We start from the raw sequence: 24842 nt of genomic DNA, 5'->3' as shown, positions 1-24842 counted from the left end.
AGGAAAATTTGCTGTTGCTATGGAGATAGCTTATTGTAAAATAATCTTTACTATACAAGAAAGAATATTGAATATTTTAAAATTTGTATTTGGTACTCAATGATTACAATTTATACGATTTTTCTTCCAATGTTTTATAATTATCCCTTTTTAATTAATCAAACCATCCATTTCTGTTGCTTAGCAACAGATAGGAATTTTCAAATTTGCAAAACTTTTTATATCAAATTCTTAGAGAAGCTTTCCTGTAGTTTTACATGAAATAGATGAAACAGTTGTATTAAGATGGTGAAATGAATAATATCGACTTCATTTTTGCTAAAATTAAGCAAAATGCTGAATCAGCAAAAAATGGGAAACATGTATCTTTACCTGTGTCAATAGCAAATATATTAGAGATTGTAATTTCTTTTTATTACGTTGACAGAACACTTTAAAAATGTATCTTTCTTATTACACTAGATAAAAGAAAAAATCACTATATTTACGTTTCGTATAAAGCCTTCAAAATGAGTGAAATTTCGTCAATCTAAAAAGAAAAATTGGGCGGTTGCTAGGGAAATTTTTTTGTCCAGGTTTCCATAGTAACAATGACCCAAAATATTTTCCTTCCACATACACGGCTTATAGCCCAAGAAAAAACTGTGAGTGAAAAATCATTTATTTCTGAATACCCTTTGTATCACCTCCTGCCTGATTGTTACGTGGACCTGTACTTAATATATATTTGATGAATATAAATGACTATTTTTAATTTTCATTTTTAAAATTATTTGTAAATTGTTTTTTCCAAACAAGAAAACTGCAAAAAGAAAAATGGACCTGCCAAGAAATGCAAAGTAATGTAAAAAATGCTATCAAAAAGATGGTGAAAACATAACAGTGTACTTAAAAAACGCAGGCACTGATGGAATTTTGTTGCTTCTTATTTTACAATAAAAAATATTCAGAACATATCAAAAAATCGGGGTAGTAGTATATGATTTAAGAAAATAAATCAACTGTAAGGTTTGAACAAATCTCTGGAATTACATACTTCTTCACCAAGAGTTGTTTCCCCTTTTGGAAATCTTCCGCCAAGGAACTATACATGGTTTGGGCCATTTTACCCCCCCCCCCCCCGAAAATGTTTATATTAAACATTACATTTTTTTTTAGTAAAACGAAAAACATATTTAAATATAAAAAAAAAACCAACTATTTTTTGAGGGGAGGGAGGGGGTCATTACACGTCTGACCATTAGTCTGGCAGTCAGTGCAGTCATTTCTGGCGATAACTTTGTAGCTGAGACACATTAGAAGCTTATATTCTACATCTACATGTATATAATTAGGATTTATGACCTGAATTAAACTCTAATTTTGATTCAAAGACAAATTCAATGTCACTGGTAAAATACTTTGACTAATTTATGTTGAATTTATAACTTTATAATAAAGAAAATTGGATGAATTCCCATGCTTCAATAAAGTGAAGGTGGCTCATGAACATTACCCATGGTCATCTATAAAATTCAAGTCACTGGCGAAAAAAATCAAAGTACTGAAAATTCTGAGAAGCGCTAAGCATATTGCAATTTGAAATTCATCAGAATTATTTTGTTGAATTTAAATTGCCTGTTGTATTGGAATTTAAGAAATATCTAAACAGTACGGCTGCGCTAGGGCGAGCACAGTTATTTGATACATAAACAAACATGTGAGTCATGAAAATTTCCCGTTGGGATATGAAATTCAACATTGTCTTATGGCTTTTTATTTTAAGCATTTTACATTTTCTTCTGTCAAAAGATCAATCAATTTCACATACATGAAATTGCAAGAAAATATTTCTTCGTTTCTTAAAAAAACAATATATTCAAATTAAATGGTAGATATTTACTCCAAACAGCAATGTATTTCTCAAACCTAATTAAAAAAAAAACAAGAAAAAAAACCCATGTATATTTTCTTTCTCCATCTCCTTATAAGAGTCTATAAGAGGTAGCTTTGTATATAAATCGCAATTTATTGGAGGGGGGATGTTCTACGAGTTTACCGACCAAATTTAGACTATACATTTGCTGGAAAATTTTATTTCTAAATAATTTTGAACACTTTAAATTCCGCTAAAATTCGTCTCATTTATGTGCAACACCGACTACTAAAATGTTCTTTTGATAATTCTTAATAATAAATTCGTTCCCTGTTTACGAGTGTTTCAAATTGAAGATTGGCTGTTGGTGACTGTGCTTTAATTTTAGAAACTGCATTCGAAAAATAAAGATGTTATTTGTTTATCGCGTCGATAAACATTTCCATTTTGACGCAGTACAGTTAAGGCTACCCATGAAATTTTTATGGTATTGAGGTCATAATTACGTTTGACGTCATGACAATCGCTCCGCCCTGATATATCTATATAAGGAATTAGAGCTCAAAATAGCTATTTAACGTCAATTGCAAGAATTTGTAACAAATGTCCGTATTCTTGTGATTAAATAAATTAGAAGTAGTGATTTTCTCTTGTTAAGATCATCATGTTGTCGAAATAATTCGTTTTTTATTGTGTCGTTTGGCTGCACTCGGCAAGCGCTTGCACTCAATGACACGGAATGTTGTTTATATAAACTGATAAAGGACGACAGCAGGTAAGATTTGCGGTGGAAAATACAGAAAACAGTTAAATCTTTTAAAGAGAACAGTAATAAAGCAAAAGATTTATGGTTTGTTTATCACATGATGCAGATATACAGAGAGATCATGGAGTACTGAGGCTATCGCACCCCACCTTTCTACCCTGGACTGCAGCAGGGATTTTCATATTAGATTTGTATAGATATGTACGCATAGATATCAAGATTTAGACATACTGTTGTTAACATCAATATGAAATAATCGAGTATGTATGTATAATATGTATAGCAAGATGTATTGGCAGTGCCCAGGAGCTGTGTCTATGCCCCCTACCCTTACACACACAACACACACAAACTCAATAAAAGAACATCAGGTCATAGATTTCAGATAAATAATGGGGGTCAGCAACTTTTATACAAACATTTTAATTTACCTGATCATTCTATTTTGTCAATGAAAGTTAGAATTCTAGAAAAGATTTACCACCACACAAACAGTCCATCAATGAGCACACCTTTCCGTAGACAACGAGAAGAATTTTGGACTAGAAAGCTAGGGACAGCCTTTCCCTATGGATGTAATGACAATGTCGATAGTGTTGGAAGTCTTTCCAGTCCACAGTGTAACAATATAAATGTGATAGGACTTTTTAACCATACACAGAGACGTAAGCGTAGTCATGGGCATCGGTCTTACAATAAACTTTTAATACATGATGTCTCTTTTTTTCATTACTACCTTACGTTAATCAACAGTTAGGTCTACATCATATTCGCACCAAGCTTTACTCTGTCCCTTTGAAACTTTTAAATAGTCTTCTTGAAAAGGTCAAGGAAAGTCCATTTTTTGATTCCTCGACACCAGAATATAGGCTCGGATCTGTGATTATGGATATTGCAAATCATAGGCTTTTTGAACCCACGCGTTTTACTGAAGAAAATGTAGCTAAAACAATCCGTTTTTTCCTTAAACTTCAATATGCCAATGTAACAGGGGTATCACTATGGAAGTAAATACAACACTCCTGTCAGGGTTCATGAGATTTATTGCACAGTGGAGTGATTATATATATATTGTGTTGTATTATGTTGTATTATGTTGTATTAGCCCTGTAAATATCATAAAACAACAATAAATATAATGTAAATAATTATCACACACAATGTTCATTATTTTACATGAAGATAATAATTAGATTATCATCATTTATAATATTTACACTGTCATCAAAGGGAGATAACTCTTGAATATATAAATCTTTACATATTACTCCCATAATAGTCATAAAAAATATATTCCAGATTAAAAACATATAAATCTAAATCTCACCATTCTATGGGAATAGGCTTTCCCACAAATTGTTAATATAGAAGTATCTACATGAATGGTGATCTGTAATTTAATACAATTTATTTAAAAATATTATCCCTTAAAAATATATATCAATTGCTCACTTTGAACAATATCATCAAATATATCTTTGATCATCATAAAAACATATAATCTGATTAACATCAAATTATTTCTGTTAAATACTTAATATTGATCTTGTAATCAATAATAAATATACATCATAAAATAACTTTCTTTCAAATTCATTCATTCACTTTAGTAAGTGCAAATGGAAATGGCTTTTGCATACTATAGGATGAACATTTAAAATATGAAATAATATTAGTAACTTACCAGAAATGGAAATCTGTCCAAAGTAAAATGTCTTTTATGAATATATAAATATGGTCTGGTCAAATCAACCTCTGAACAAAGAATGGTCTTAATAAAGCGGGAAAACTCCAACCCAGTCAATAAAACCAATAGAATCAGACCTTTCAAATCAATAACCAATAAAAACCAAAATAACAATGACCACTTCCAAAACACCTGACCAATGCCCTTCGGTATATATAAGTATGTACAGGTAAGGGAGAACTAAGGGGTGGATCTAGGTTTTGAATAACAAATTTAAATAAAAGTTAAAAATATATTCTGGCAAGTTCTGTTACTTTATTTTTGTACAAATCTAACACTATTACAATCTCCCCCCGGTCGCGGAATGACGTCCACGTCATTCAAATGGGAAACTATAATCCTGAAATATAAAGCATAAAAATATATAATATACAATTAAAACATTACTTGGATCATGCAGACACAAGATTTAACAAGGCTAACTGGCAAACACTGGAGTCAACTCTCTCTAAAGTTCCTTGTTCCATCAAACTCTTGATAAAATTGGCTCTCTGTAACCAGTCTGGCTGTGTCTGGCTCATCATCACGAAGTCCTTTGTCCAAGGTGGTTTACTTTTGTTTCTAGTTGATCTTCTTGGTGCTGGTACTGGTACTTGGGTATCTTGTGTAGAAGGCTCCTGATGAACAGTATCATCAGCATTTGAGGCCATATCATCATCAATATCATCGTCAACTTCATCAACATCATCATTATGCTCTTCATCCTCTTCCGCATGGTTCCCAGGCTCATCCTGGTGGAGAGCGTCCTCCCCTGAAGTCATAACCGAAGCTTCCTCAGCCAAGGAATGGTCGTCACCATCTTGACTGGGGATGTCTTGATATGAATTTTCTGACTGCATTATAGGGTAACCTATAAAAGAGAATTCGCTATCTGAATCTGAATGGGTACCATCATTAGAATTTGTTTCTTTTGATACTTCTCTTTTTGTTGCCTTCCTTCTACATCTTGGTGGTTTTGATGGAGGAGGTGTATACTTCTGTAATTTGGAACCTATTGGAAGCAATAAATTTCTATGTAGAACTTTACATCTTCCTTCACCGTCCTCTCGTCTAACTTTGTAAACAGGTATGTCTTTATTAGATTGAGCAACGACTACATAAGGCTCATCTTCCCACTTGTCAGCATTCTTATGCTTTCCATCATACGATACAATTTTCACCAAAACTCTGTCTCCAACCTGTACAGTAGCCGCTCTTGCCCTTAAATAGTAGTTTTCCTTCTGCCTTTGTTGGGAATGCTTAATTGCTGTGTTAGCTAGTTTATATGCATCTTGTAGTCGTTCTTTCAATCTGTTGATGTATTTAGTATTGCATTTTTCTTCATCTGACTGCTGAGGAAATCCAAAGATGATATCAACCGGTAATTTAGGCTCTCTCCCAAACATTAAGTAAAATGGTGAGAATCCTGTTGAATCATTTGTTGTGGCATTGTATGCGTGAACCAAGGAATTGATGTGACTTTTCCAATCAGACTTTTGGGAGTTTTCTAAAGTTCTCAGCATGGAAAGAAGAGTTCTGTTAAAGCGTTCTGTTATACCATTACCCATCGGATGGTAGGGGGTTGTTCTTGATTTGGAAATTCCTAAAAGAGTACATAATTCTTTAATGATGTTGCTGCAGAAATTTGTTCCTTGATCCGAATGTAGTTTTTCTGGAATTCCGTAATGTAAAATGAAATGATTGAAGATAGCTTCCGCAGTTGTTTTGGCTGTCTGATTTCTATTTGATATTGCCACAGCGAAATGGGTAAAATGGTCTGTAATGACTAAGATGTTTTGTACTCCTCCCTTTGCTGGTTCTAATGTTAGGAAATCCATGCATACAAGTTCCAGTGGCTGGGATGTTTGGATGTTAACTAATTCAGCTCTCTGGTCACTTGTCTTGGTCTTGATACATCTTTCACAACAATCAATCCAATCGATGATATCTTTCTGCATCTTTGGCCAATAAAATCGTCGTCGCACTAATGAAATAGTCTTGTCTCTGCCCAAATGTCCCATCTTATTGTGCAGGTGATGTAATACAGTTGGAATGGTTGACATTGGAATGACAGATTGATGGATGGTGCCATCTTCTGTTTTCACTTCTCTCATTAAGATGTTTCCTCTGTCCTTGAATTTGGAAAAATTTCTGTAGAAAATCAAGTCATTTTCAGTGTTCAAAGAATCCCTATCTGGTCTGGTTCCTAATTCCACTTGGGTTTTCCAGAAAGAAACAGTAGGGTCTTTATCTTGAATAGCTGATATGTCCAGATGATCTGCTATTTCTAAACTTGGCTGCATAAGCTGGCAAATAGCATCATCTATGGCTAAAGTCTCTGCATATGGCTGTCCAATTTGGCATATAGCTTTAATAGAGTCGCTGTCAATGGTTTCTGTGTTGTCGAGTCTGGAAAGTCTATCTGCATCTGTGTTTGATTTTCCCGGTCTGTATAAAATTTTGAAGTTGAAGGAGGCCAAAGCAGAAATCCAACGATGTCCAGTAGAATCTAATTTTGCAGTACTAAGAACATAGGTAAGTGGGTTGTTGTCAGTGTAGACAGTAAATTCCTTTCCTTGTAGATAGTCGGAAAATTTTTCAGTAATCGCCCACTTCAATGCCAAAAATTGAAGCTTGTGAGTTGGATAGTTCTTCTCAGACTTGCTCAATCCTCTGCTTGCGTAAGCAATGACTTTATCTTTTCCTTCCTGTTCTTGATATAATACTGCACAAGACCTGTCTGGCAAGCATCTGTGTGTAACTTAAATGGTTTGGTGAAATCTGGATAACCTAGAACAGGTGGTGAAGTAAGCTTGTCCTTAAGTAAAGTAAATGCCTCCTGTTGTTCTTGTTCCCATTTCCATTTTGGGTCTGGTTTCTGCTTTCCTCTAGACTTCTTTCCAACAGCCATAATGTCAATTAATGGTCTGGCAATTTTTGCAAAGTCCTGTATATTTACGGTAATAACCCGCAAAGCCTAAAAATTGCCTAACTTCTTCTGCATTTGTTGGAACTGGCCAGTTTTTGACTTTCGACAACTTGTCTGGGTCTGGCTCCACCCCATCTTCAGACACAATGTGTCCGACATATCTAACTTTCTTCTTGAAGAGTGAACACTTCTTGGGAGAAAGTTTAAGCCCATATTCTCTGATACGCTGGAATACTTGCTGCAATCTGTTAATATGTTCCCTGAAAGATTTTGAAAAAATAATTAAATCGTCTAAATATATAAAACAAATTTTAAGATGTAAATCACCTAAGCATTGCTCTTGTAAACGTTGGTAAGTTGCAGGTGCGTTAGCTAAGCCAAAACTCATCTTATTAAACTCATAAAATCCAAGAGGGCCCACAGTAAATGCAGTTCGTTCTTTATGCCGCTCTTCGATTTCTATTTGGTGGTATCCTGATTTCATATCGAGAACACTGAAGTAGGTGTTTCCTGATAGTGAGTCCAGTACCTCCTCAATTCTGGGCAAGGCATAGTTGTCTTTTACAGTTCTGGAGTTCAACTGTCGATAATCTATGCAGAGTCGTAGAGATCCATCACTCTTCCTGACCAGTACGACATTGGAGGAGAAAGGTGGGTGTGAAGGTCTAATGATTCCTGCTGCCAACAACTCTTTAATATGTGACCTGACTTCATCTATCATAGCAGGTGGAATTCGTCGATACTTTTGCTTAAATGGTGTTGAGTCAGCAAGTTCAATTCTGTGTTTCACTTTGTCTGTTGTTCCAATGTCTGTAGCACCTGTTGAAAATATATCCTGGTATGACTCCACTAATTCTCTGAATGCTTGTTGTTCTTCATCTGATATATCCTCTGGTAGGTGAATTTTGGATAAGATGTCTTCTAATTTTGGTGACACTGGTGAAGATTCACTAGATGTTGGTCCTGTATCCTGTATTTCTACTGGTTGAATCTCACAAATTATGCTCTTTGGTGAAACTGAGATGGTTCTAGTTGTGACGTTGTTGATGGTTACTGGCATTAACTGATGATCCTCAAACAGATAAAGATGGAGAGTTGCCTCAATGTCAACATCACTTGGAATACAGGATTTGTTAGATTCATGCATCATAATAATACATCTGTGGTAAGGAATCTTCTTGTCAATGTACCCATTGATGGTAATGTTGCTGTTTGGAGGAATGATCACTCTAGATGTCTCTGCACTTTTCACTAAGCCTAGTGAATACCCATTCCTGCTTAATTCCTTCTCTCTAATAGCAATACAGCGGAAGGCTAAGTACCAGGGTGTCGTTAAAGCTGCTTCTTGAAGAAATCTGAATCCATATTCCTCCTTTGTGACATCTATAAGACTCTGGATTATGTTGGTTCCAACAAGGAATAAACAATCCTGGAGTCTGTCCAAAGTTGGAATACCAAATGGTGTTAGGTTGACACACACATAACCACTATATGGCATCAGTTGTCCATCAGCACATTCTATATTAATAGCCTCTTCAATGGGATGTAACTCTACATCTTGAAGGTACTGATCATAAAATGACTGGCTAATGGTAGATACGGTAGCACCAGTATCTAGAAGAACGGTACACTGAGTGTCGTTGATGGCAACTGTAATCTCATTTGGTTTTCCTATAATTTCCGTTCTGGGACTCTTGGTCCTCGAGCCAACTCCTCGTCCCCAGGGGTTGACTTGTTGTAGTTTAAAGCCTGGCGTCTGTGATCCACCATTACCCTGCATCCGATTGCAATGTGTCCGACTTTTCCACATCTATAGCAAGTAGGTGGTTCCTTCCTCCTATATCTCTGAGGTTCCTGCACATCATCATGTGTGACCTGAGGTGGAGGTATCCTAGGATTCTGTTTGTATCCTCCTCTATAAACTCTATCTTGTCTACCTCTTTGATAGGATGGTCTAGGTGCACTGAATGTTTGTGGTAATCGTCTGTTGTAAGTGTACTGACGATCCTTAAATCCTTGCATTGCAGTGGTCAGTTGATTAATCTTTGCCTCAAGATCATCGAGTCTATCAGTAGAGTGTTCAGCAGGTGTTGCAGCTTTTGCAGTTGCTGATTTCTTCTCTTTGATTTGAGGTTGATGCTCCATCTCTACTTTCCTCACTGCTGATCTGAGCTCATCAAAGTTGAGAGTTTTGTCAAAGAGATGTCCACAAATATCTTTCAGTGATGGCCTTAATCCTTTGAAGAACATTGTCCGTAGCATCTCATTGGACTGTGACTGTGCAATAAGTCCTTTCTGTATGGCTTTGCTTAAAATGTCCTCTAATCTGCAACTCCATCTTGCACATTCCTCATCATCCTTTTGTCTAGCACTATAGAACTCGGACAGGATGTCCTCTTTCTCAGCTACAGTACCATAGATGCTATCTAGTTTCTTGATGATACTTTGTAGATGCCCCTGGTCCAAGATGCACTATCACACGGCTCGCTTCTCCCTTCAACGAACGTCTAATGGCATGATGGATAGTGTCTGGATGATATGATTCATTGATGAGACATTCTACTTCATACTTCCAAACATCATAAGTTACATCACTCTTACTATCTCCTGAGAAAGTCGATATACGTGGGAACGGAGTGTAAGGCATAGGTTTCCCAGAAGATGGTGGAGGTTGAGCTGTGTTACTGGAAGCTGTTGTGCTTGGAGATTCAGTTGTCTCTGTAGGTTCTTCCTTAATAAATGTAGAGGTCATCCAGTCTATGAAGTCCTGTGGGGTATCAGCCTTAGGCTTCAACTTCATTGCCTTCCAGGCAATAAGCATGTTCTTCACCTCCTCCTTTGTCATCGCTGCTTCTTCAGACATGATTGTTGAATAATTGTATGGTAACACAAATAATAGTACACAATATTTACAATGCTGCAGAATAATACACAATATTTAAAATAAAGCAACTGTTTGTACCTGTAATTTATCTCATGGTGAAATAAAATTGCAAATAATTCCAGGAGGGTAGTTCAGAATGAACTATTAATCTTTGGGAAAGTATAAACAATGTCAAAATATAAATAGAAAATGAAAGTAGGATGCACTTCCGCTAAGTGTTGCACTTCCGGTCAATAAATGCACTCAGAATATTTTATCTTATGGCTGAAACACAAAATACTATTTACAACCTGCAATAAAGATAACTTTTAATTCTTTGCACTGTATTAAGCAAGTTTGGTAAGCGTGAATCAATTTAAAAAACAAATCAAAAGTATCAGCGAATAATTTCAATACTGAAAACAAACAGATAACTTTGTCAATATGAACTTACTTATCAATCAAAATCAGCTGATTTTATGTTGATGAAATGAAGTGCAAATAATCAAATAAACACAAGGTTTTAAGCAGAAATATTTACCTGGGACGTAGGAATCTTTGAGATAACAACACAAGAACACAAAAACTGAATGCAAAGATTATTGTTGAAGTTTTAAAACAAAATTAAAGTGCTGAAAACAAAAAATAAGAATTACCGAATCCACGTTTTGTAAACTTCCGGTTTATGAATGAAACGGATTTCGAGCTCGAACGGAATTCGCAAAACAAAACCGAACTCGACTGAAATGCGGAAATGAAACCGAACCCGATCTAAATTGATACGAATGAAATTATACAAACTCTGCTGTAAAAAATAAATAATATGTACAATGCAAAGGTAATGGGATTTGGGTAATAGGGTGTTTGGGGTAAACTACCAGACAATTACAAAATCACTGATAACACTGAAGCAACAATGACCTCACAAAATATCATGACAAACTCAGATCAACTGACTTGAATACGACCAATACAACTAGTAAATTCAACGGTTGCAGTCTTACTGTCTCGTCTGTAAAATGTCAGATGAAAGATATAGCAATTAGCTACTAATTAATACTGGGAATGGAATGAGGGAAATATGTGCACTGTTAATTACACAACTTACCCATGCTCTCACTCTCACTGTAGTTCTTCTTACATCTTAAAGTTCTAATACCAATATGTGCACAACAAAAAACAAGAGGCCCATGGGCCACATCGCTCACCTGAGCACATTGGCTAGGCAAAAGCACAAAAGCACAAATCAGTTCAGTATTGAAAGGGTTACCGGGGGGGGGGGGGGAGGGGGGGATACCTGATGATGCTTCCATGTCAATATAACAAATGGCTTTGTTGTACTTGAGTAAATTTTGAAAATTTTTTCCCATATAATCCTTTGTAAAAATTTGATCCCCCATTGTGGCTCCTCCCTATCCCAGAGGTCAATATTTGAAAATTTGAATCTACACTACCTGAGGATGCTTCCATTTCAATATGACTAAACATAGCTTTTCTGTTCTTGAGAAGAAATATTTTTTCTGCATGTTCTTATGTAAAACTTTCAATCCCCCATTGGGCCCCACCCTACCCCAGGGGTCATCATTTGAACGAATTTGAATTTACACTATCTGAGGATGCTTCCATATCAAAATGACTAAACATGATTTTCAGTTCTTGAGAAGAGGATATTTTCCTATATGTTCCTATGTAAAATTTTCAACCCCCCATTGTGGCCCATCCCTATCCCCGGGGGGTCATCATTTTAACAAACTTGAATTTACACTACCTGAGGATGCTTCCATATCAAAATGACTAATCATGGCTTTACAGTTCTTCATCAGAAGATATTTACCTATATATTTCTATTTAAGACTTTGATCCTCCATTGTGGCCCCGCCCTACCCCAGGGGGTCATGATTTGAACAATCTTGAATTTACACAACCTGAGGATACTTCCAAATAAATATGATCAATCAGGGCTTTGCTGTTCCTGAGAAGAAGATTTTTAAAATTTTTCCTATATATTTCTATGTAAAACTTTGATCCTCCATTGTGGCCCCGCCCTACACCAAGGGGTCATGATTTGAACAAATTTGAATTTTTACAACCTGAGGATGCTTCCACATAAATATGACCAATCAAGGCTTTGCTGTTCCTGAGAAGAAGATTTTTTAAAGATTTTTCCTATATATTTCTATGTAAAACTTTGATCCTCCATTGTGGCCCTGCCCTACCCTCGGGGGTCATGATTTGAACAAATTTGAATTTTTACTACCTGAGGATGCTTCCATATAAATATGACTAATCAGGGCTTTGCTGTTCTTGAGAAGAAGATTTTTTAAAGATTTTTCCTATACATTTCTATGTAAAACTTTGATCCTCCATTGTGGCCCTGCCCTACCCTCGGGGGTCATGATTTGAACAAACTTGAATCTTCACTACTTGAGGATGCTTCCATATAAATATGACTCATCATGGCTTTGCTGTTCTTGAGAAGAAGATTTTTAAAGGTTTTTCCTATTTATTTCTATGTAAAACTTTGATCCTCAATTGTGGCCCCGCCCTACCCCCGGGTGTCATGATTTGAACAAACTTGAATCTACACTACCTGAGGATGCTTTCATATAAATATGACCAATTAGGGCTTTGCTGTTCTTGAGAAGAAGATTTTTAAAGATTTATCCTATATATTTCTATGTAAAACTTTGATCCTCCATTGTGGCCCCGCCCTACCCCCGGGGGTCATGATTTGAACAAATTTGAATTTTTACTACCTGAGCATGCTTCTATATAAATATGACTCATCATGGCTTTGCTGTTCTTGAGAAGAAGATTTTTAAAGGTTTTTCCTATACATTTCTATGTAAAACTTTGATCCTCCATTGTGGCCCCACCCTACCCCCGGGGGTCATGATTTGAACAAACTTGAATCTACACTACCTGAGAATGCTTCCACATGAGTTTCATCTTCCCTGGCTCTGTTGTTCTTGACAAGAAGATTTTTAAAAGATGCTATTAATTTTTCACTAATTCTTTATTATCTCCCCTTGAAAGAGGGCATGGCCCTTCATTTGAACAAACCTGAATCCCTTTCACCCAAGGATACTTTGTGGCAAGTTTGGTTGAAATCGGCTCAGTGGTTCTTGAGAAGAAGATGAAAATGTGAAAAGTTTACGACAACAACGACGCCGACGACGCCGACAGACAACGGACAAATTTTGATCAGAAAAGCTCACTTGAGCCTTTGGCTCAGGTGAGCTAAAAATAATAACAAACCCAGTTATGACGGACAGAACAGACAGACAATGATCAACTTTGATCTATAAAAATATTACTAGCTAGCTAAATGTAGGCCTATTCAAAAAAATTTACACCACTGATCGATCGTGAATATTAAATTCTTTACAAAGAAAAAAAATATATATATATATACATATTCAACTCTAACGGTGCACCAAGTTAAATCTACAGTTTATAAACATGCATGTAACTCACCAGCTGGTAAAGATAAATATCACAGATTAAATGATTGCATGCAGTCTCAAATGCACTACACCGGTGTCACTGATGATCCTTCAGAATGTCACTTGTTAGGCGCTGATCAAAGTTTGTAACTTGGGTGGATAAACACCGTCATCACAGGTAAGTTTATGCGTCACTGACGGCTTCACGATCTCCATGGATCCGTAAACGTACCACACACCATACACTCGTCTCCAGTCTGCACTCAAAGCCACTGTGTCCCTACATGGGCGCCAAAATGTAACAGGGGTATCACTATGGAAGTAAATACAACACTCCTGTCAGGGTTCATGAGATTTATTGCACAGTGGAGTGATTATATATATATTGTGTTGTATTATGTTGTATTAGCCCTGTAAATATCATAAAACAACAATAAATATAATGTAAATAATTATCACACACAATGTTCATTATTTTACATGAAGATAATAATTAGATTATCATCATTTATAATATTTACACTGTCATCAAAGGGAGATAACTCTTGAATATATAAATCTTTACATATTACTCCCATAATAGTCATAAAAAATATATTCCAGATTAAAAACATATAAATCTAAATCTCACCATTCTATGGGAATAGGCTTTCCCACAAATTGTTAATATAGAAGTATCTACATGAATGGTGATCTGTAATTTAATACAATTTATTTTAAAAATATTATCCCTTAAAAATATATATCAATTGCTCACTTTGAACAAAATCATCAAATATATCTTTGATCATCATAAAAACATATAATCTGATTAACATCAAATTACTTCTGTTAAATACTTAATATTGATCTTGTAATCAATAATAAATATACATCATAAAATAACTTTCTTTCAAATTCATTCATTCACTTTAGTAAGTGCAAATGGAAATGGCTTTTGCATACTATAGGATGAACATTTAAAATATGAAATAATATTAGTAACTTACCAGAAATGGAAATCTGTCCAAAGTCAAAAATGTCTTTTATGAATATATAAATATGGCCTGGTCAAATCAACCTCTGAACAAAGAATGGTCTTAATAAAGCGGGAAAACTCCAACCCAGTCAATAAAACCAATAGAATCAGACCTTTCAAATCAATAACCAATAAAAACCAAAATAACAATGACCACTTCCAAAACACCTGACCAATGCCCTTAGGTATATATAAGTATGTACAGGTAAGGGAGAACTAAGGGGTGGATCTAGGTTTTGAATAACAAATTTAAATAAAAGTTAAAAATATATTCTGGCAAGTTCTGTTACTTTATTTTTGTACAAATCTAACACTATTTTACCAACAAAGGAATTGACGCGGTAAACATAAGTAATATTCTTAGTCACAAAAGGGTCCAGTCTTGTATTCCACCATATTTCAAGTTAAAGGTCATATGAAACGATTCTTAACACTAGGATTTTACTTTTTAAACATAAAGACTGGTATGAAAGAATGTCAAATCACGTTTAGTAAAAAAAAAATTGCCTTTGCAAAGGCCTAAACGTGTCCACTTGATAAATTTGTTGCCCGCTTATCGTTCTTGATTTTGTGTTTTCATGACGTCACAAATTAAAGACCCAATGACGTAAATAACGCATTAGATCTAGTGTAATTTTACCGTATTTTATTGAGTTAACTTTAGTCATTTTTGTGATTATAACTGTGATTATTTATTCAGATTAGCTATCTGATTCTAAAGTACAGTTTACTCTATTTGAACTAATCATTAATTTGACACAGCAACTGAAAACGAGAGCATTTAATCGTAGGATGATCCTGATGAATACCCCTTAGAAATCAAGATTTTTCTCCTTCAACTATGATTACTTATTTTAAATTAATACTTTAGAAACAATTTAAAATCTTCTTATTTCTGTTTGATACGTATATGATATATTTTTTTCCCCATTCCCAGTAAAATTGTATAATTAACAACAAAAACAGCGTAATTAATTAACATTGACCTTAAGCTTCTTACAATAAAAAATTTAATGGGCATGCAAAATCTGTAAAGTTGTGTCATATATTGAGAGGGAAAAATATGTAGCTCAAGAGTAACCCCTCCCCTTTTTTTCCCAAATTAACACGGGGATATTGAAGTTCATGATAAACATGGATCAATGAAAAGTCGGCGTATTTGAATGCACGCTTTCTGCAATCCGAAACACGAGGACTAGTGTAAAAACGATATAGAAATAGGGGTTTATGACGACATCTCCGTAATTTTGCTGTCACAAGAAGCATGATTTCAAAAAATGGCTCAAAACTTACCTGCAATACGAGAATGTATATACATACACTGTCATGTTACGGTGCTGATACTTCTTACAGTTTGGCTGAGCAATTGCAGTTTGAAAATACTCATACACTTTGTGCATAAATTGATCAGTTAAAAAAATCCATGCCCCCATTATTTGCGAGACTGAACCTGAACAATTACCGGTAATTTTCAAAATTAATACTTTTACAGTTCAACGATAAAAATTTGAACAGTTCGGTCTGTAAATATATACATACAGAAAAGTAGGATTACATAGATAGAATTAAGTTTAATGTCTGACTTTTTAAAATTATTACGATAATATAGTTACAGTGTTATGCGTATATGTACCGACTTTTTGGTAAGAAAAAAAATACGGAAAGAGAGGGGGGTCATCGAGACAGGGAAAACCAAAGAGAAAAAAGTATTTGAGAACGGGAGAAAGCAATAAATAAATGAAATCATTTATATGCAGGTTAAGTTTCACTTTCACACACAGCGCGGTCAATCGAATTCAGCTTTATAAATGCGCGTGCTACCGAGTACCTAGATAGCATCATCTAATCATGGCTTAAAAATTTAATCAAAAACAAATCATCAGTATTCTTATGCAAGAAATTTATTCAATTGTAAATTATTTGAAAGCGTCTATATTCACTTACTCGAGTACAGACCCCCTCTCTTTGTAGTATCATCTCTCTGTCTGTCGATTGAAGTCTCGAAGGACGACAATAAATTACACAGATAAAACATACTAATATCTTGCAAATATGCAGTAGGATGTTGAAAGACAAATACTATCTTGTTTGAATATCGTATATTTATGCGACGTTTTAGCCTAAATAATAATATTTCTTAAAATTTACGCTGCAAAACACATGATCGGTTGTATAAATTTTAGTACTGAATGTACGACTGGGTCTTAATGACGTCATAAGCAAAGGGAGATAAGCCGCGCTAGTTGAAGTTCATTTTTGCAGTCGAGTAATTTTGATCGACTCTGATGCCGCTAACTTGCATAAAAAATTCAAAATATAATTTCAGGCTTTTTAAAGTAGCTCAGATGAACTCATTTCCCTATACAAACCAAAATGCTCTGGACATTATTTCATATGACCTTTAAAGACTACACCTTGTATATCCTACAAATATACATCGACTATTGCTTCCAAACTTCTTAATTACAAGAAAACTTTACAGTGCCTGGATATCGAATATCTGAAACATAATCCTCCATCGTGTTCATGTTCTTCTTCGCCCTATAACTATAGTCCTGCTGGGCACGTTATTAATGGTGACGTACATATAGTTAATAATGAGGACCTTAAATCACTAATTTTAAAAGGTCCTAAATTTAGGGAACCCCGATCCTTCAACTGACCTCGGAATTTCATAAATATTATGGATTCTGTAGAGGACTACGTACGCCAGGCGATGGGCCTGACATGAAAAAGAAGACCTTGACACTTTGTCAGAATGGATTAAATGTATCAGATGTATGTTAAAATCGCGCATTTAAAAAAGACTGAGGGGCAATATGAGAACCATCTATCCTTCTGTATTCAATAATCCAGAAGTGAAAAAAGAATTAGATATAGATTACATGATCAGTACGTACTGGTCCCTGCTGACAAAGCAGGTAACAACATTGTCTTTGTTTGTAAGGCTCATTATATTAAATGTATTTTAGAGGAACTTGGATTTAATTCTACGAGTGGTGATCCAACTTATATTCATAGTTCCCTTTCTAAGGAAGAAATTCTTCAAAATCATATGTCAGTTTTGAATATTTTTAATATTCCAAACAACCAAAATGAATTTGAATTACCATATTTATAATGGATTCCGAAACTTCATAAAAATCCTTGCAAACAAAGATACATAGCGGGTTCCACTAAATGTTCAAGCCTCTTTCGTTACTCCTCACTAAGATATTAACAGTGGTGAAGTAGAAACTTCAAGAGTACTGTGCAACAATATATTCGAGAAGTGGTGTAAATCAGATGTGGATACTTAAAAATTCCAAGGAACTTTTGGAATATTTGAAATCACAAGATTTTACCAAAATCAACAGCTTAAAAACTTACGACTTTTCAACTTTATACACAACCATTCCCCACGATAAATTAAAGTCTAGGCTTTTTGATATCATTGACAGCTGCTTTTTCAATAAAAATGGAACTCGTAAATATACTTACCTTGTCATTGGTCATTTGCAAAATTATTTTGTTAAAAACATTCTGATTGTACACACAAGTACTCTGAAGTTGACATTAAAAAGATGCTTGAGTTTCTGATTGACAATATCTATGTGGTTTTTGGAGACTAGGTCTTCCAACAATTTATTGGAATTGCTATGGGTACCAATTACGCCCCGTTATAAGCAGACCTTTTTTGTATTCATATGAAGCAGAATTTGTCCAAAATCCTGTACGTGAAAAGAAGAAAACACTTGCTGTGGCCTTCAACTCGACATCTAGATATATCGACGACGTATTGTCAAATAACAATGGCTATTTCCATTCTTATGTCCATACGATATATCCTGGTCAGCTTGAGATAAAAGATACTACAGAGTCTGACACATCTGTTTCATATTTGGATATTTTACTTGAAGAAGACGTTAATGGTAATCTAACAACCAAGCTTTATGATAAACGTAATGACTTTAACTTTTCAATTGTCAACTTCCATTACTTATGCAGCAATATACCTTCATCACCTGCATACGGGGTATATATCTCTCAGTTGATTCGATACGCAAGAGCATGCTCTACGTAAATACAATTTCTAAAACGAGGTAAATTATTTACAAATAAGTTGATGAATCAAGAATATCAGCTGTTTCGTTTAAAGTCATCATTTCTTAAGTTCTATGGTCGATACAATGACCTTGTCAGCAAATACAATTTATCATTGAGTCAAATGTTGACTGACGTTTTTCATAATAATTGTTAGGCCATTATTTACACACTGAATTGTCGACGAAGTTTTCCGTTATTTCCCGATCATGACAAGGAGCACTCGGCGTGTGTGACCGGTCGGCAGGGTATGCTCACTCCTCCATGGCACCTGATCCTACCTCTGATGGAGGTCCGTGTTTTTTCTGCTCCTATTTTGCATTGTTTATTGGACCTTTGAGCTTGATGTCCTTACATATGTATCTCTGCTTACAAAACCCGGAATGTTAATTCAAAAGATTACTTCTTTAAGTCAAATTATCATATCAAGTGAATAATGAACGGCTCCATGAAATGCTTGGTATTGATTGATTGATTGATTGTGTGTTGTTTTACGTCCCATTCGAGAATTTTTCAACCATATAGAGACGTCACCATATACCGGTGAAGGGTTCAAATTTTGACCTTTACTCGACACTCAGGGCCATTGAGCAGGGAGGGATCGTAATTGTGTCAGCGACTGTCGTGAAGAGGGTCCTCGGTTTTTAAGGTCTCATCCGAAAGACCCGCAACTTTCATTTCAAAGTGCCGCGCGCATGGCGAAAGAACAGTTGCTACCCAATTTTTATCGAATTAGGTCAGTTGCGGCCGAGATTCGAACTCACGACCTTCCGATCATGGAGCGAGTGCTCTACCGACTGAGCTACCGTGAACGGTGAAATGCCAGTGCAGTAATAGTGGTCAATGAGGAAGATATTCTCAAGTTTTGATATACTAGTCATTCCTCTTTTTTCAAGGAATCTTTGATCCACTTGGCCTTACAACAGACAGTTGATCCTGACAGCAAAGCATTACAATGGCTGTCCGCATATTTTAGATCAGGACGGACAGTTCCTCCGATGCATATATAACTGTGATCTCGTATATCCATGTGATATATGCATAGAACCAAAGACAACTATGACAGTGGTAATGTGAAAAATATAAATATGTGTAAAAAATATTTTTAACTGACAAGTATTTAATAGAAATTTGATCTTGAAGCAAAACTACATTAAACAAGTAGATGTTTAAGTCTGATTTAACATTTTTTCTGGAATTAAGACTTCCGCAATGTGGTAAAATATATAGAACAATTTAAAAATGGCAAAACTATAGATAATAGTAATAATAATAATGTTATTCATTTTTACATTTTCTTATCCGAATTAACGTATGTTAATAAATGTTATCTACTTTTCATGGGGGTTATGTTTAGACACCGGAGACAACTTCTTTGTGACCGAGTATGACATTGGTAAAGTAAATAAAAAATTCATACACGTCACGATAGTGTAAATGAATGGCATTTCTTAAACATTTAATCCTGTATCCAAGGTAGCAAAAAAGCGTTAAAATCCGATTCATTGCTATTCTATAAATCAACTTATTAAACATAAGTTTAACAATGTGCAAAATGTGTTAAACAATAATAATAAGGCAAAATCACGCTAAAAGCGATGATAATAATTTTGTTTGTATCCTAGTGGTATCTTATATCATTCTGTTATTAAAACCTTCTGTTACTAAATGAAATCGTTATTGCAATGATTCTTTATATTTTTAATATCAATCCTCATTTTATAAAGAAAAAAAATAGTCGTTTAATAAAATTTTCAGAAGGAAGACCTTTATTGGAAGAATATTGGTTTGATTTAGAAATTGAGAATAAAAAAAAGAAGAACAATAGCTTAAGTGAAAAATAATTGAGTTGATAACATAAATAGATAAGGGTAATATACCCCGTATCTTACATTTCCCGGCATCATAAGAGGGTTTTGAAAGATTCTCATTTCAGATAAATTTTTGAATTTTAACGCATTTGTTTATCCCTGTTTCATTGCACAAAATGTTTATGGATATAAATTTACTGGTAAAAATTTATACTCTCTACTCATTTACATTATTGCAACTCTAAGTAAATTTATTCAATTTGAAACTGCCTTATGTTTATTTAACCTCCTCATTTTTACACCAATGAAGCATTTATATTTTTGTAAATTTACGTCCATTTTTGTTCTCCAGTTATTATTTGTATTTTGATTTTATTTCAATGCCTAACTTTATGACCCTCCAGTTTTCCCCAAAAAAATTACGACTAAATTTAAACTCCGTTTCATGTAATTCCTAGCAAAATGAATTTATAAATAATTTTAAATGAGTATGACATTTCATATTACAATGTACATGTAAAAAAAATATTATATAAATATTGCATGTAGTTGAGTGTAACATTGAAAATTTTCACCCCAAGAAAACCATTGTCAACCGAGGCGCAGCCGAGGTTGACAATGGTTTTCGAGGGGTGAAAATTTTCAATGTTACACTCAACTACATGCGATATTTATTATATTATACTGAATGTTTTATACAAATACATATAACTGTGAACCTTGCGCGCATAAATTCTGCGCAGTCACTATTTTTTGAATATCACCCGTCGTCAAGCAATGTTGTTTGTTGCTACGCTGGAGGGCGTGGCTTCAACATTCAGCGGGTAATAGTGTTTTTTAACAAATGTTTCTCGACGAATCAGATTCAACTAATTTACATGAAAGTATAATATTATATAAATAGTGCACGTTTTTGAGGGTAACAGTTGAAATTGACACCCCAAGGAAAACCATTGTCAACCGACGCGTCAGCGGAGGTTGACAATGGTTTTCCGAGGGGTGTCAATTTCAACTGTTACCCTCAAAAACGTGCACTATTTATTTTATTATACTGAATGTCTTATTGATTTTGGATGTCATAAAAAAAATTCGGAGATTGTCGATAAGTTCACGCTTAGAAAGCTTTCAAACTCACCGCTTCTATTTTTCTCAATAAGAAAGTTTCGGAAAAGATTTACCAACCTCTTTATTGTTTGTTTGCTACTCAAAAAGTCCTTTATCATCTAAAGTTTGCACTCGCAAGGATGTTTCGTCTGTCGTTTGTTGTTTTCAAGTATACTATATCGGATGCAAGCTTTTATTGACGTCGTTTATTTGGCTTCTTTCAAACGCACAACTGACGTTTTAGAATTCTATGGTGAACCGTACGCGCATGATTTGAACGCATGTGACATTTTCGTAATGTTACCCGTTGTCAACTGTGTTGCTAACGCTGAGGGTAATATTACGGATTGTTAAATGCGTCTAAACCAATCAGATTATAGTATTTAACATGAAAGTATAATAAAATATTTTAATGACCTGATATTGCTTAAGTGTACAACATTTTTGTGTTAGTTTTTGTCTCAGTCGTAAACTATTTTTGAAACGGTCCATAAGTATCCAATTAAGAAGGGTTTCTTGCAGACTTTGTCGGAACAGACCTTGAGTTACCGGAAGGGTAAGTCCTGATAAGTTTAAATATTACAGTCTGAGAAATCTGAAGCTATTTATAAAACTTACCACCGAAGTATGGCTAAAATTTTTCTCCCGACTCAGCATTAAGCAATAGCAATTAATCATGATAAATTATTCCCTCCGTGAAATAATTAGTAAGTTTTCAAGAAACACGAAAATAATGAACTTCAAAGAACCTAATTTGGTCAAAAACATAACATAGGAAAAATAACTTCACAGCATAACCAAAGCTACACAAAAAATACCAAATTTTTACCATGCCATCATACAAAATAAATCTTAAAACATAAAGATTAAATGATTGTCGATTTTATATTGTAGTAGAGCATTAAACAATGCCATTAAGTACTTTTATAACAAGAGTCCCACACATTGCTCATTGGCTAGGAAAAAGCAGAAATCGTTCAGTGTTAAACGGGGGTGGAGGGTGTAGGGGGGCAAACCTAAATTCACACTACCTCAGGATGTTTCCATATCAATATTGTTAATCATGGCTTTGCGGTTCTTAAACAGAGAAAGTTTAAAAAAAATGTTCCCTTTGTATTCTTATGTATACCTTTGATCGCTCAAATGGTCCCCTATCCACTCTACATTTAAACAAATGTGAATCTACACTACTTCGGAATGCTTTTATACAAATATGACTAATCATGACTTTGCTGTTCTTGAGCAGCATTTTTTTTTCAAGATTTATCTATAGATTCTCAGGCAAAACATTGACCCTCTGTTGTGACCCCAACCCTAAGGGGAGAGTGGTGGTGGTTATAACTTGAACACACTTTATTTTACAATATTTAAGGTTGGTTCTGTATAGATATGACTAAAAGGCGCTTAATTGTTCTTGAGACGATTTTAAAGACATTTCATATGTAACGTGTATAATCAGGTTCTTAATTGGGATAGATAGGTTTTTCTTTTACTCAGTCTTAATGATTGGAATAATTACTAAGGCAGTTCTGTCTGGGGATATATTACACAGTACTTAAATTTTCTCTTTTCTAGAGACGGGGACTGGTTAAAGTACTACTTTTCTTTGTTCTCCCCTAGGTTCCCATTGATAAATAAGAACTGGGTGTCTCAATCTTCTTCAAATATATTACACTAAGAACTTAACATCGATTCCCTAGGATACTTGCCACTGGTGTTTATTTTATTTATTCATTTTGCTCTCACCCTTATTAACTTCTTTAATTGATGACTCAACGCCCAACTTCTTCAGCTAGCTTCTGAATGCCTAACTTTCCAAAAGATATGTTTTATGTACTGTGAACAAACCTAAATCCCCTCACCCAAGGATGTTCTGTGGCAAGTTTGGTTGAAATTTGCCCAGTGGTTCTTGAGAAGAAATTGAAAATAAGACAGCTTATAGACAACAGACGGACGCCGGACACTTTGATCAGAAAAGCTCACTTGAACCTTCGGTTCAGGTGAGATAAAAAGCAAGTTGCTTTGGTTCTGATAATTATATAAAATTTGTTAGTTAATCACAGTTTTCCGTACTTTTTCTGTAAAACTATATCAAGAAAGAGGTTATTTTTAGAAAGAAACAAAAAATTGACATCAAATTTACGGGGTTTTTTGATTTTCCGAGATTCAGAAATTGTCTCAAACAAGCGAAAATTTGATACACGCAGAAAAATCCTTATATTCGGTATTCAAAAATGATTTTTCGAGACTAATATATAAGGTTTTATACGTACAAAGACATTTTACGTGTTGGTATTTCAAGGAAAGTATCAGAATTGGGTGTGATTGTAAGAGGGATAAATTCAATTTAATTCAGAAATTAATTTCTAATTATTAATAAAATCCACATGTCTAGTTTTCTATCTGTATAATTAAATTTTACATCATTCATTTAGGCAGATGTTCACTCAGGTGTAACATGCAATGCTCCCCGTTATTTGCCTAAATATACATTTGCAATTTTTCCCCTTATTGAACACTAATTAAACAAGGCATTCTTCCACCTGTGTAAATCAGGTTCGTCATGTGACTATAAATTGATTGTTTACTTATAAACGATCTACGTAATTTCATTGTGACGTCGTGTTCAAAACATACAATTTTTACCCCTGAGGTTTGAAAAAGTAATTCAATTTATATTTTAAAACTTTTGTACCCAACTATTTGTAATAAATCAGTCACAAATGTAAATATAAGTAATAAGGTTTCATTTAAAAAACTTTTATCGGGATGTGCTCCCTGTAAAGATTGGGCAACACAATGAAGCTTTAAACGTTAACAATGATCCTATTTATCTTCGCCCTTTTTAAACAGAGCATTAGATTATGCTTAAGGGGCTCTCTGCAACAAAATGTCGCATTTAGGTTCGAAATGCCATTTTGGTTCTTCCTGAACAAATTAACTAAACATTGATAAATCACCTGGTAAAACACCACTTGCTGTATGTATACTCCACTGTGCCTGGAATGTAACTTTTATAATTATGATGACATAAAGTTTTCAACATGTACCGTCATCTTCCCTTACTTGTGTAGCATTATGCCCTTATCACAACATGTTTTGTTTATGTCTCTCAGTTGATGAGACACGCAAGAGCATGATCTTTTTACGAATTTATTTTTAAAACGAGGCAAGGTATTGAAAAAAAGTTGATGAAACAAGGATACCTACAGCCTCGTTTAAAGTCATCATTCCGCAAGTT

Source organism: Saccostrea echinata, unplaced genomic scaffold (genome assembly GCF_033153115.1).
Source record: "Saccostrea echinata isolate AGI-Se365-2 ecotype Australia unplaced genomic scaffold, CSIRO_AGI_Sech_v1 ptg000013l, whole genome shotgun sequence".
NCBI classification, from domain to species: domain Eukaryota; kingdom Metazoa; phylum Mollusca; class Bivalvia; order Ostreida; family Ostreidae; genus Saccostrea; species Saccostrea echinata.
Note: the sequence above shows the minus strand (reverse complement) of the source record.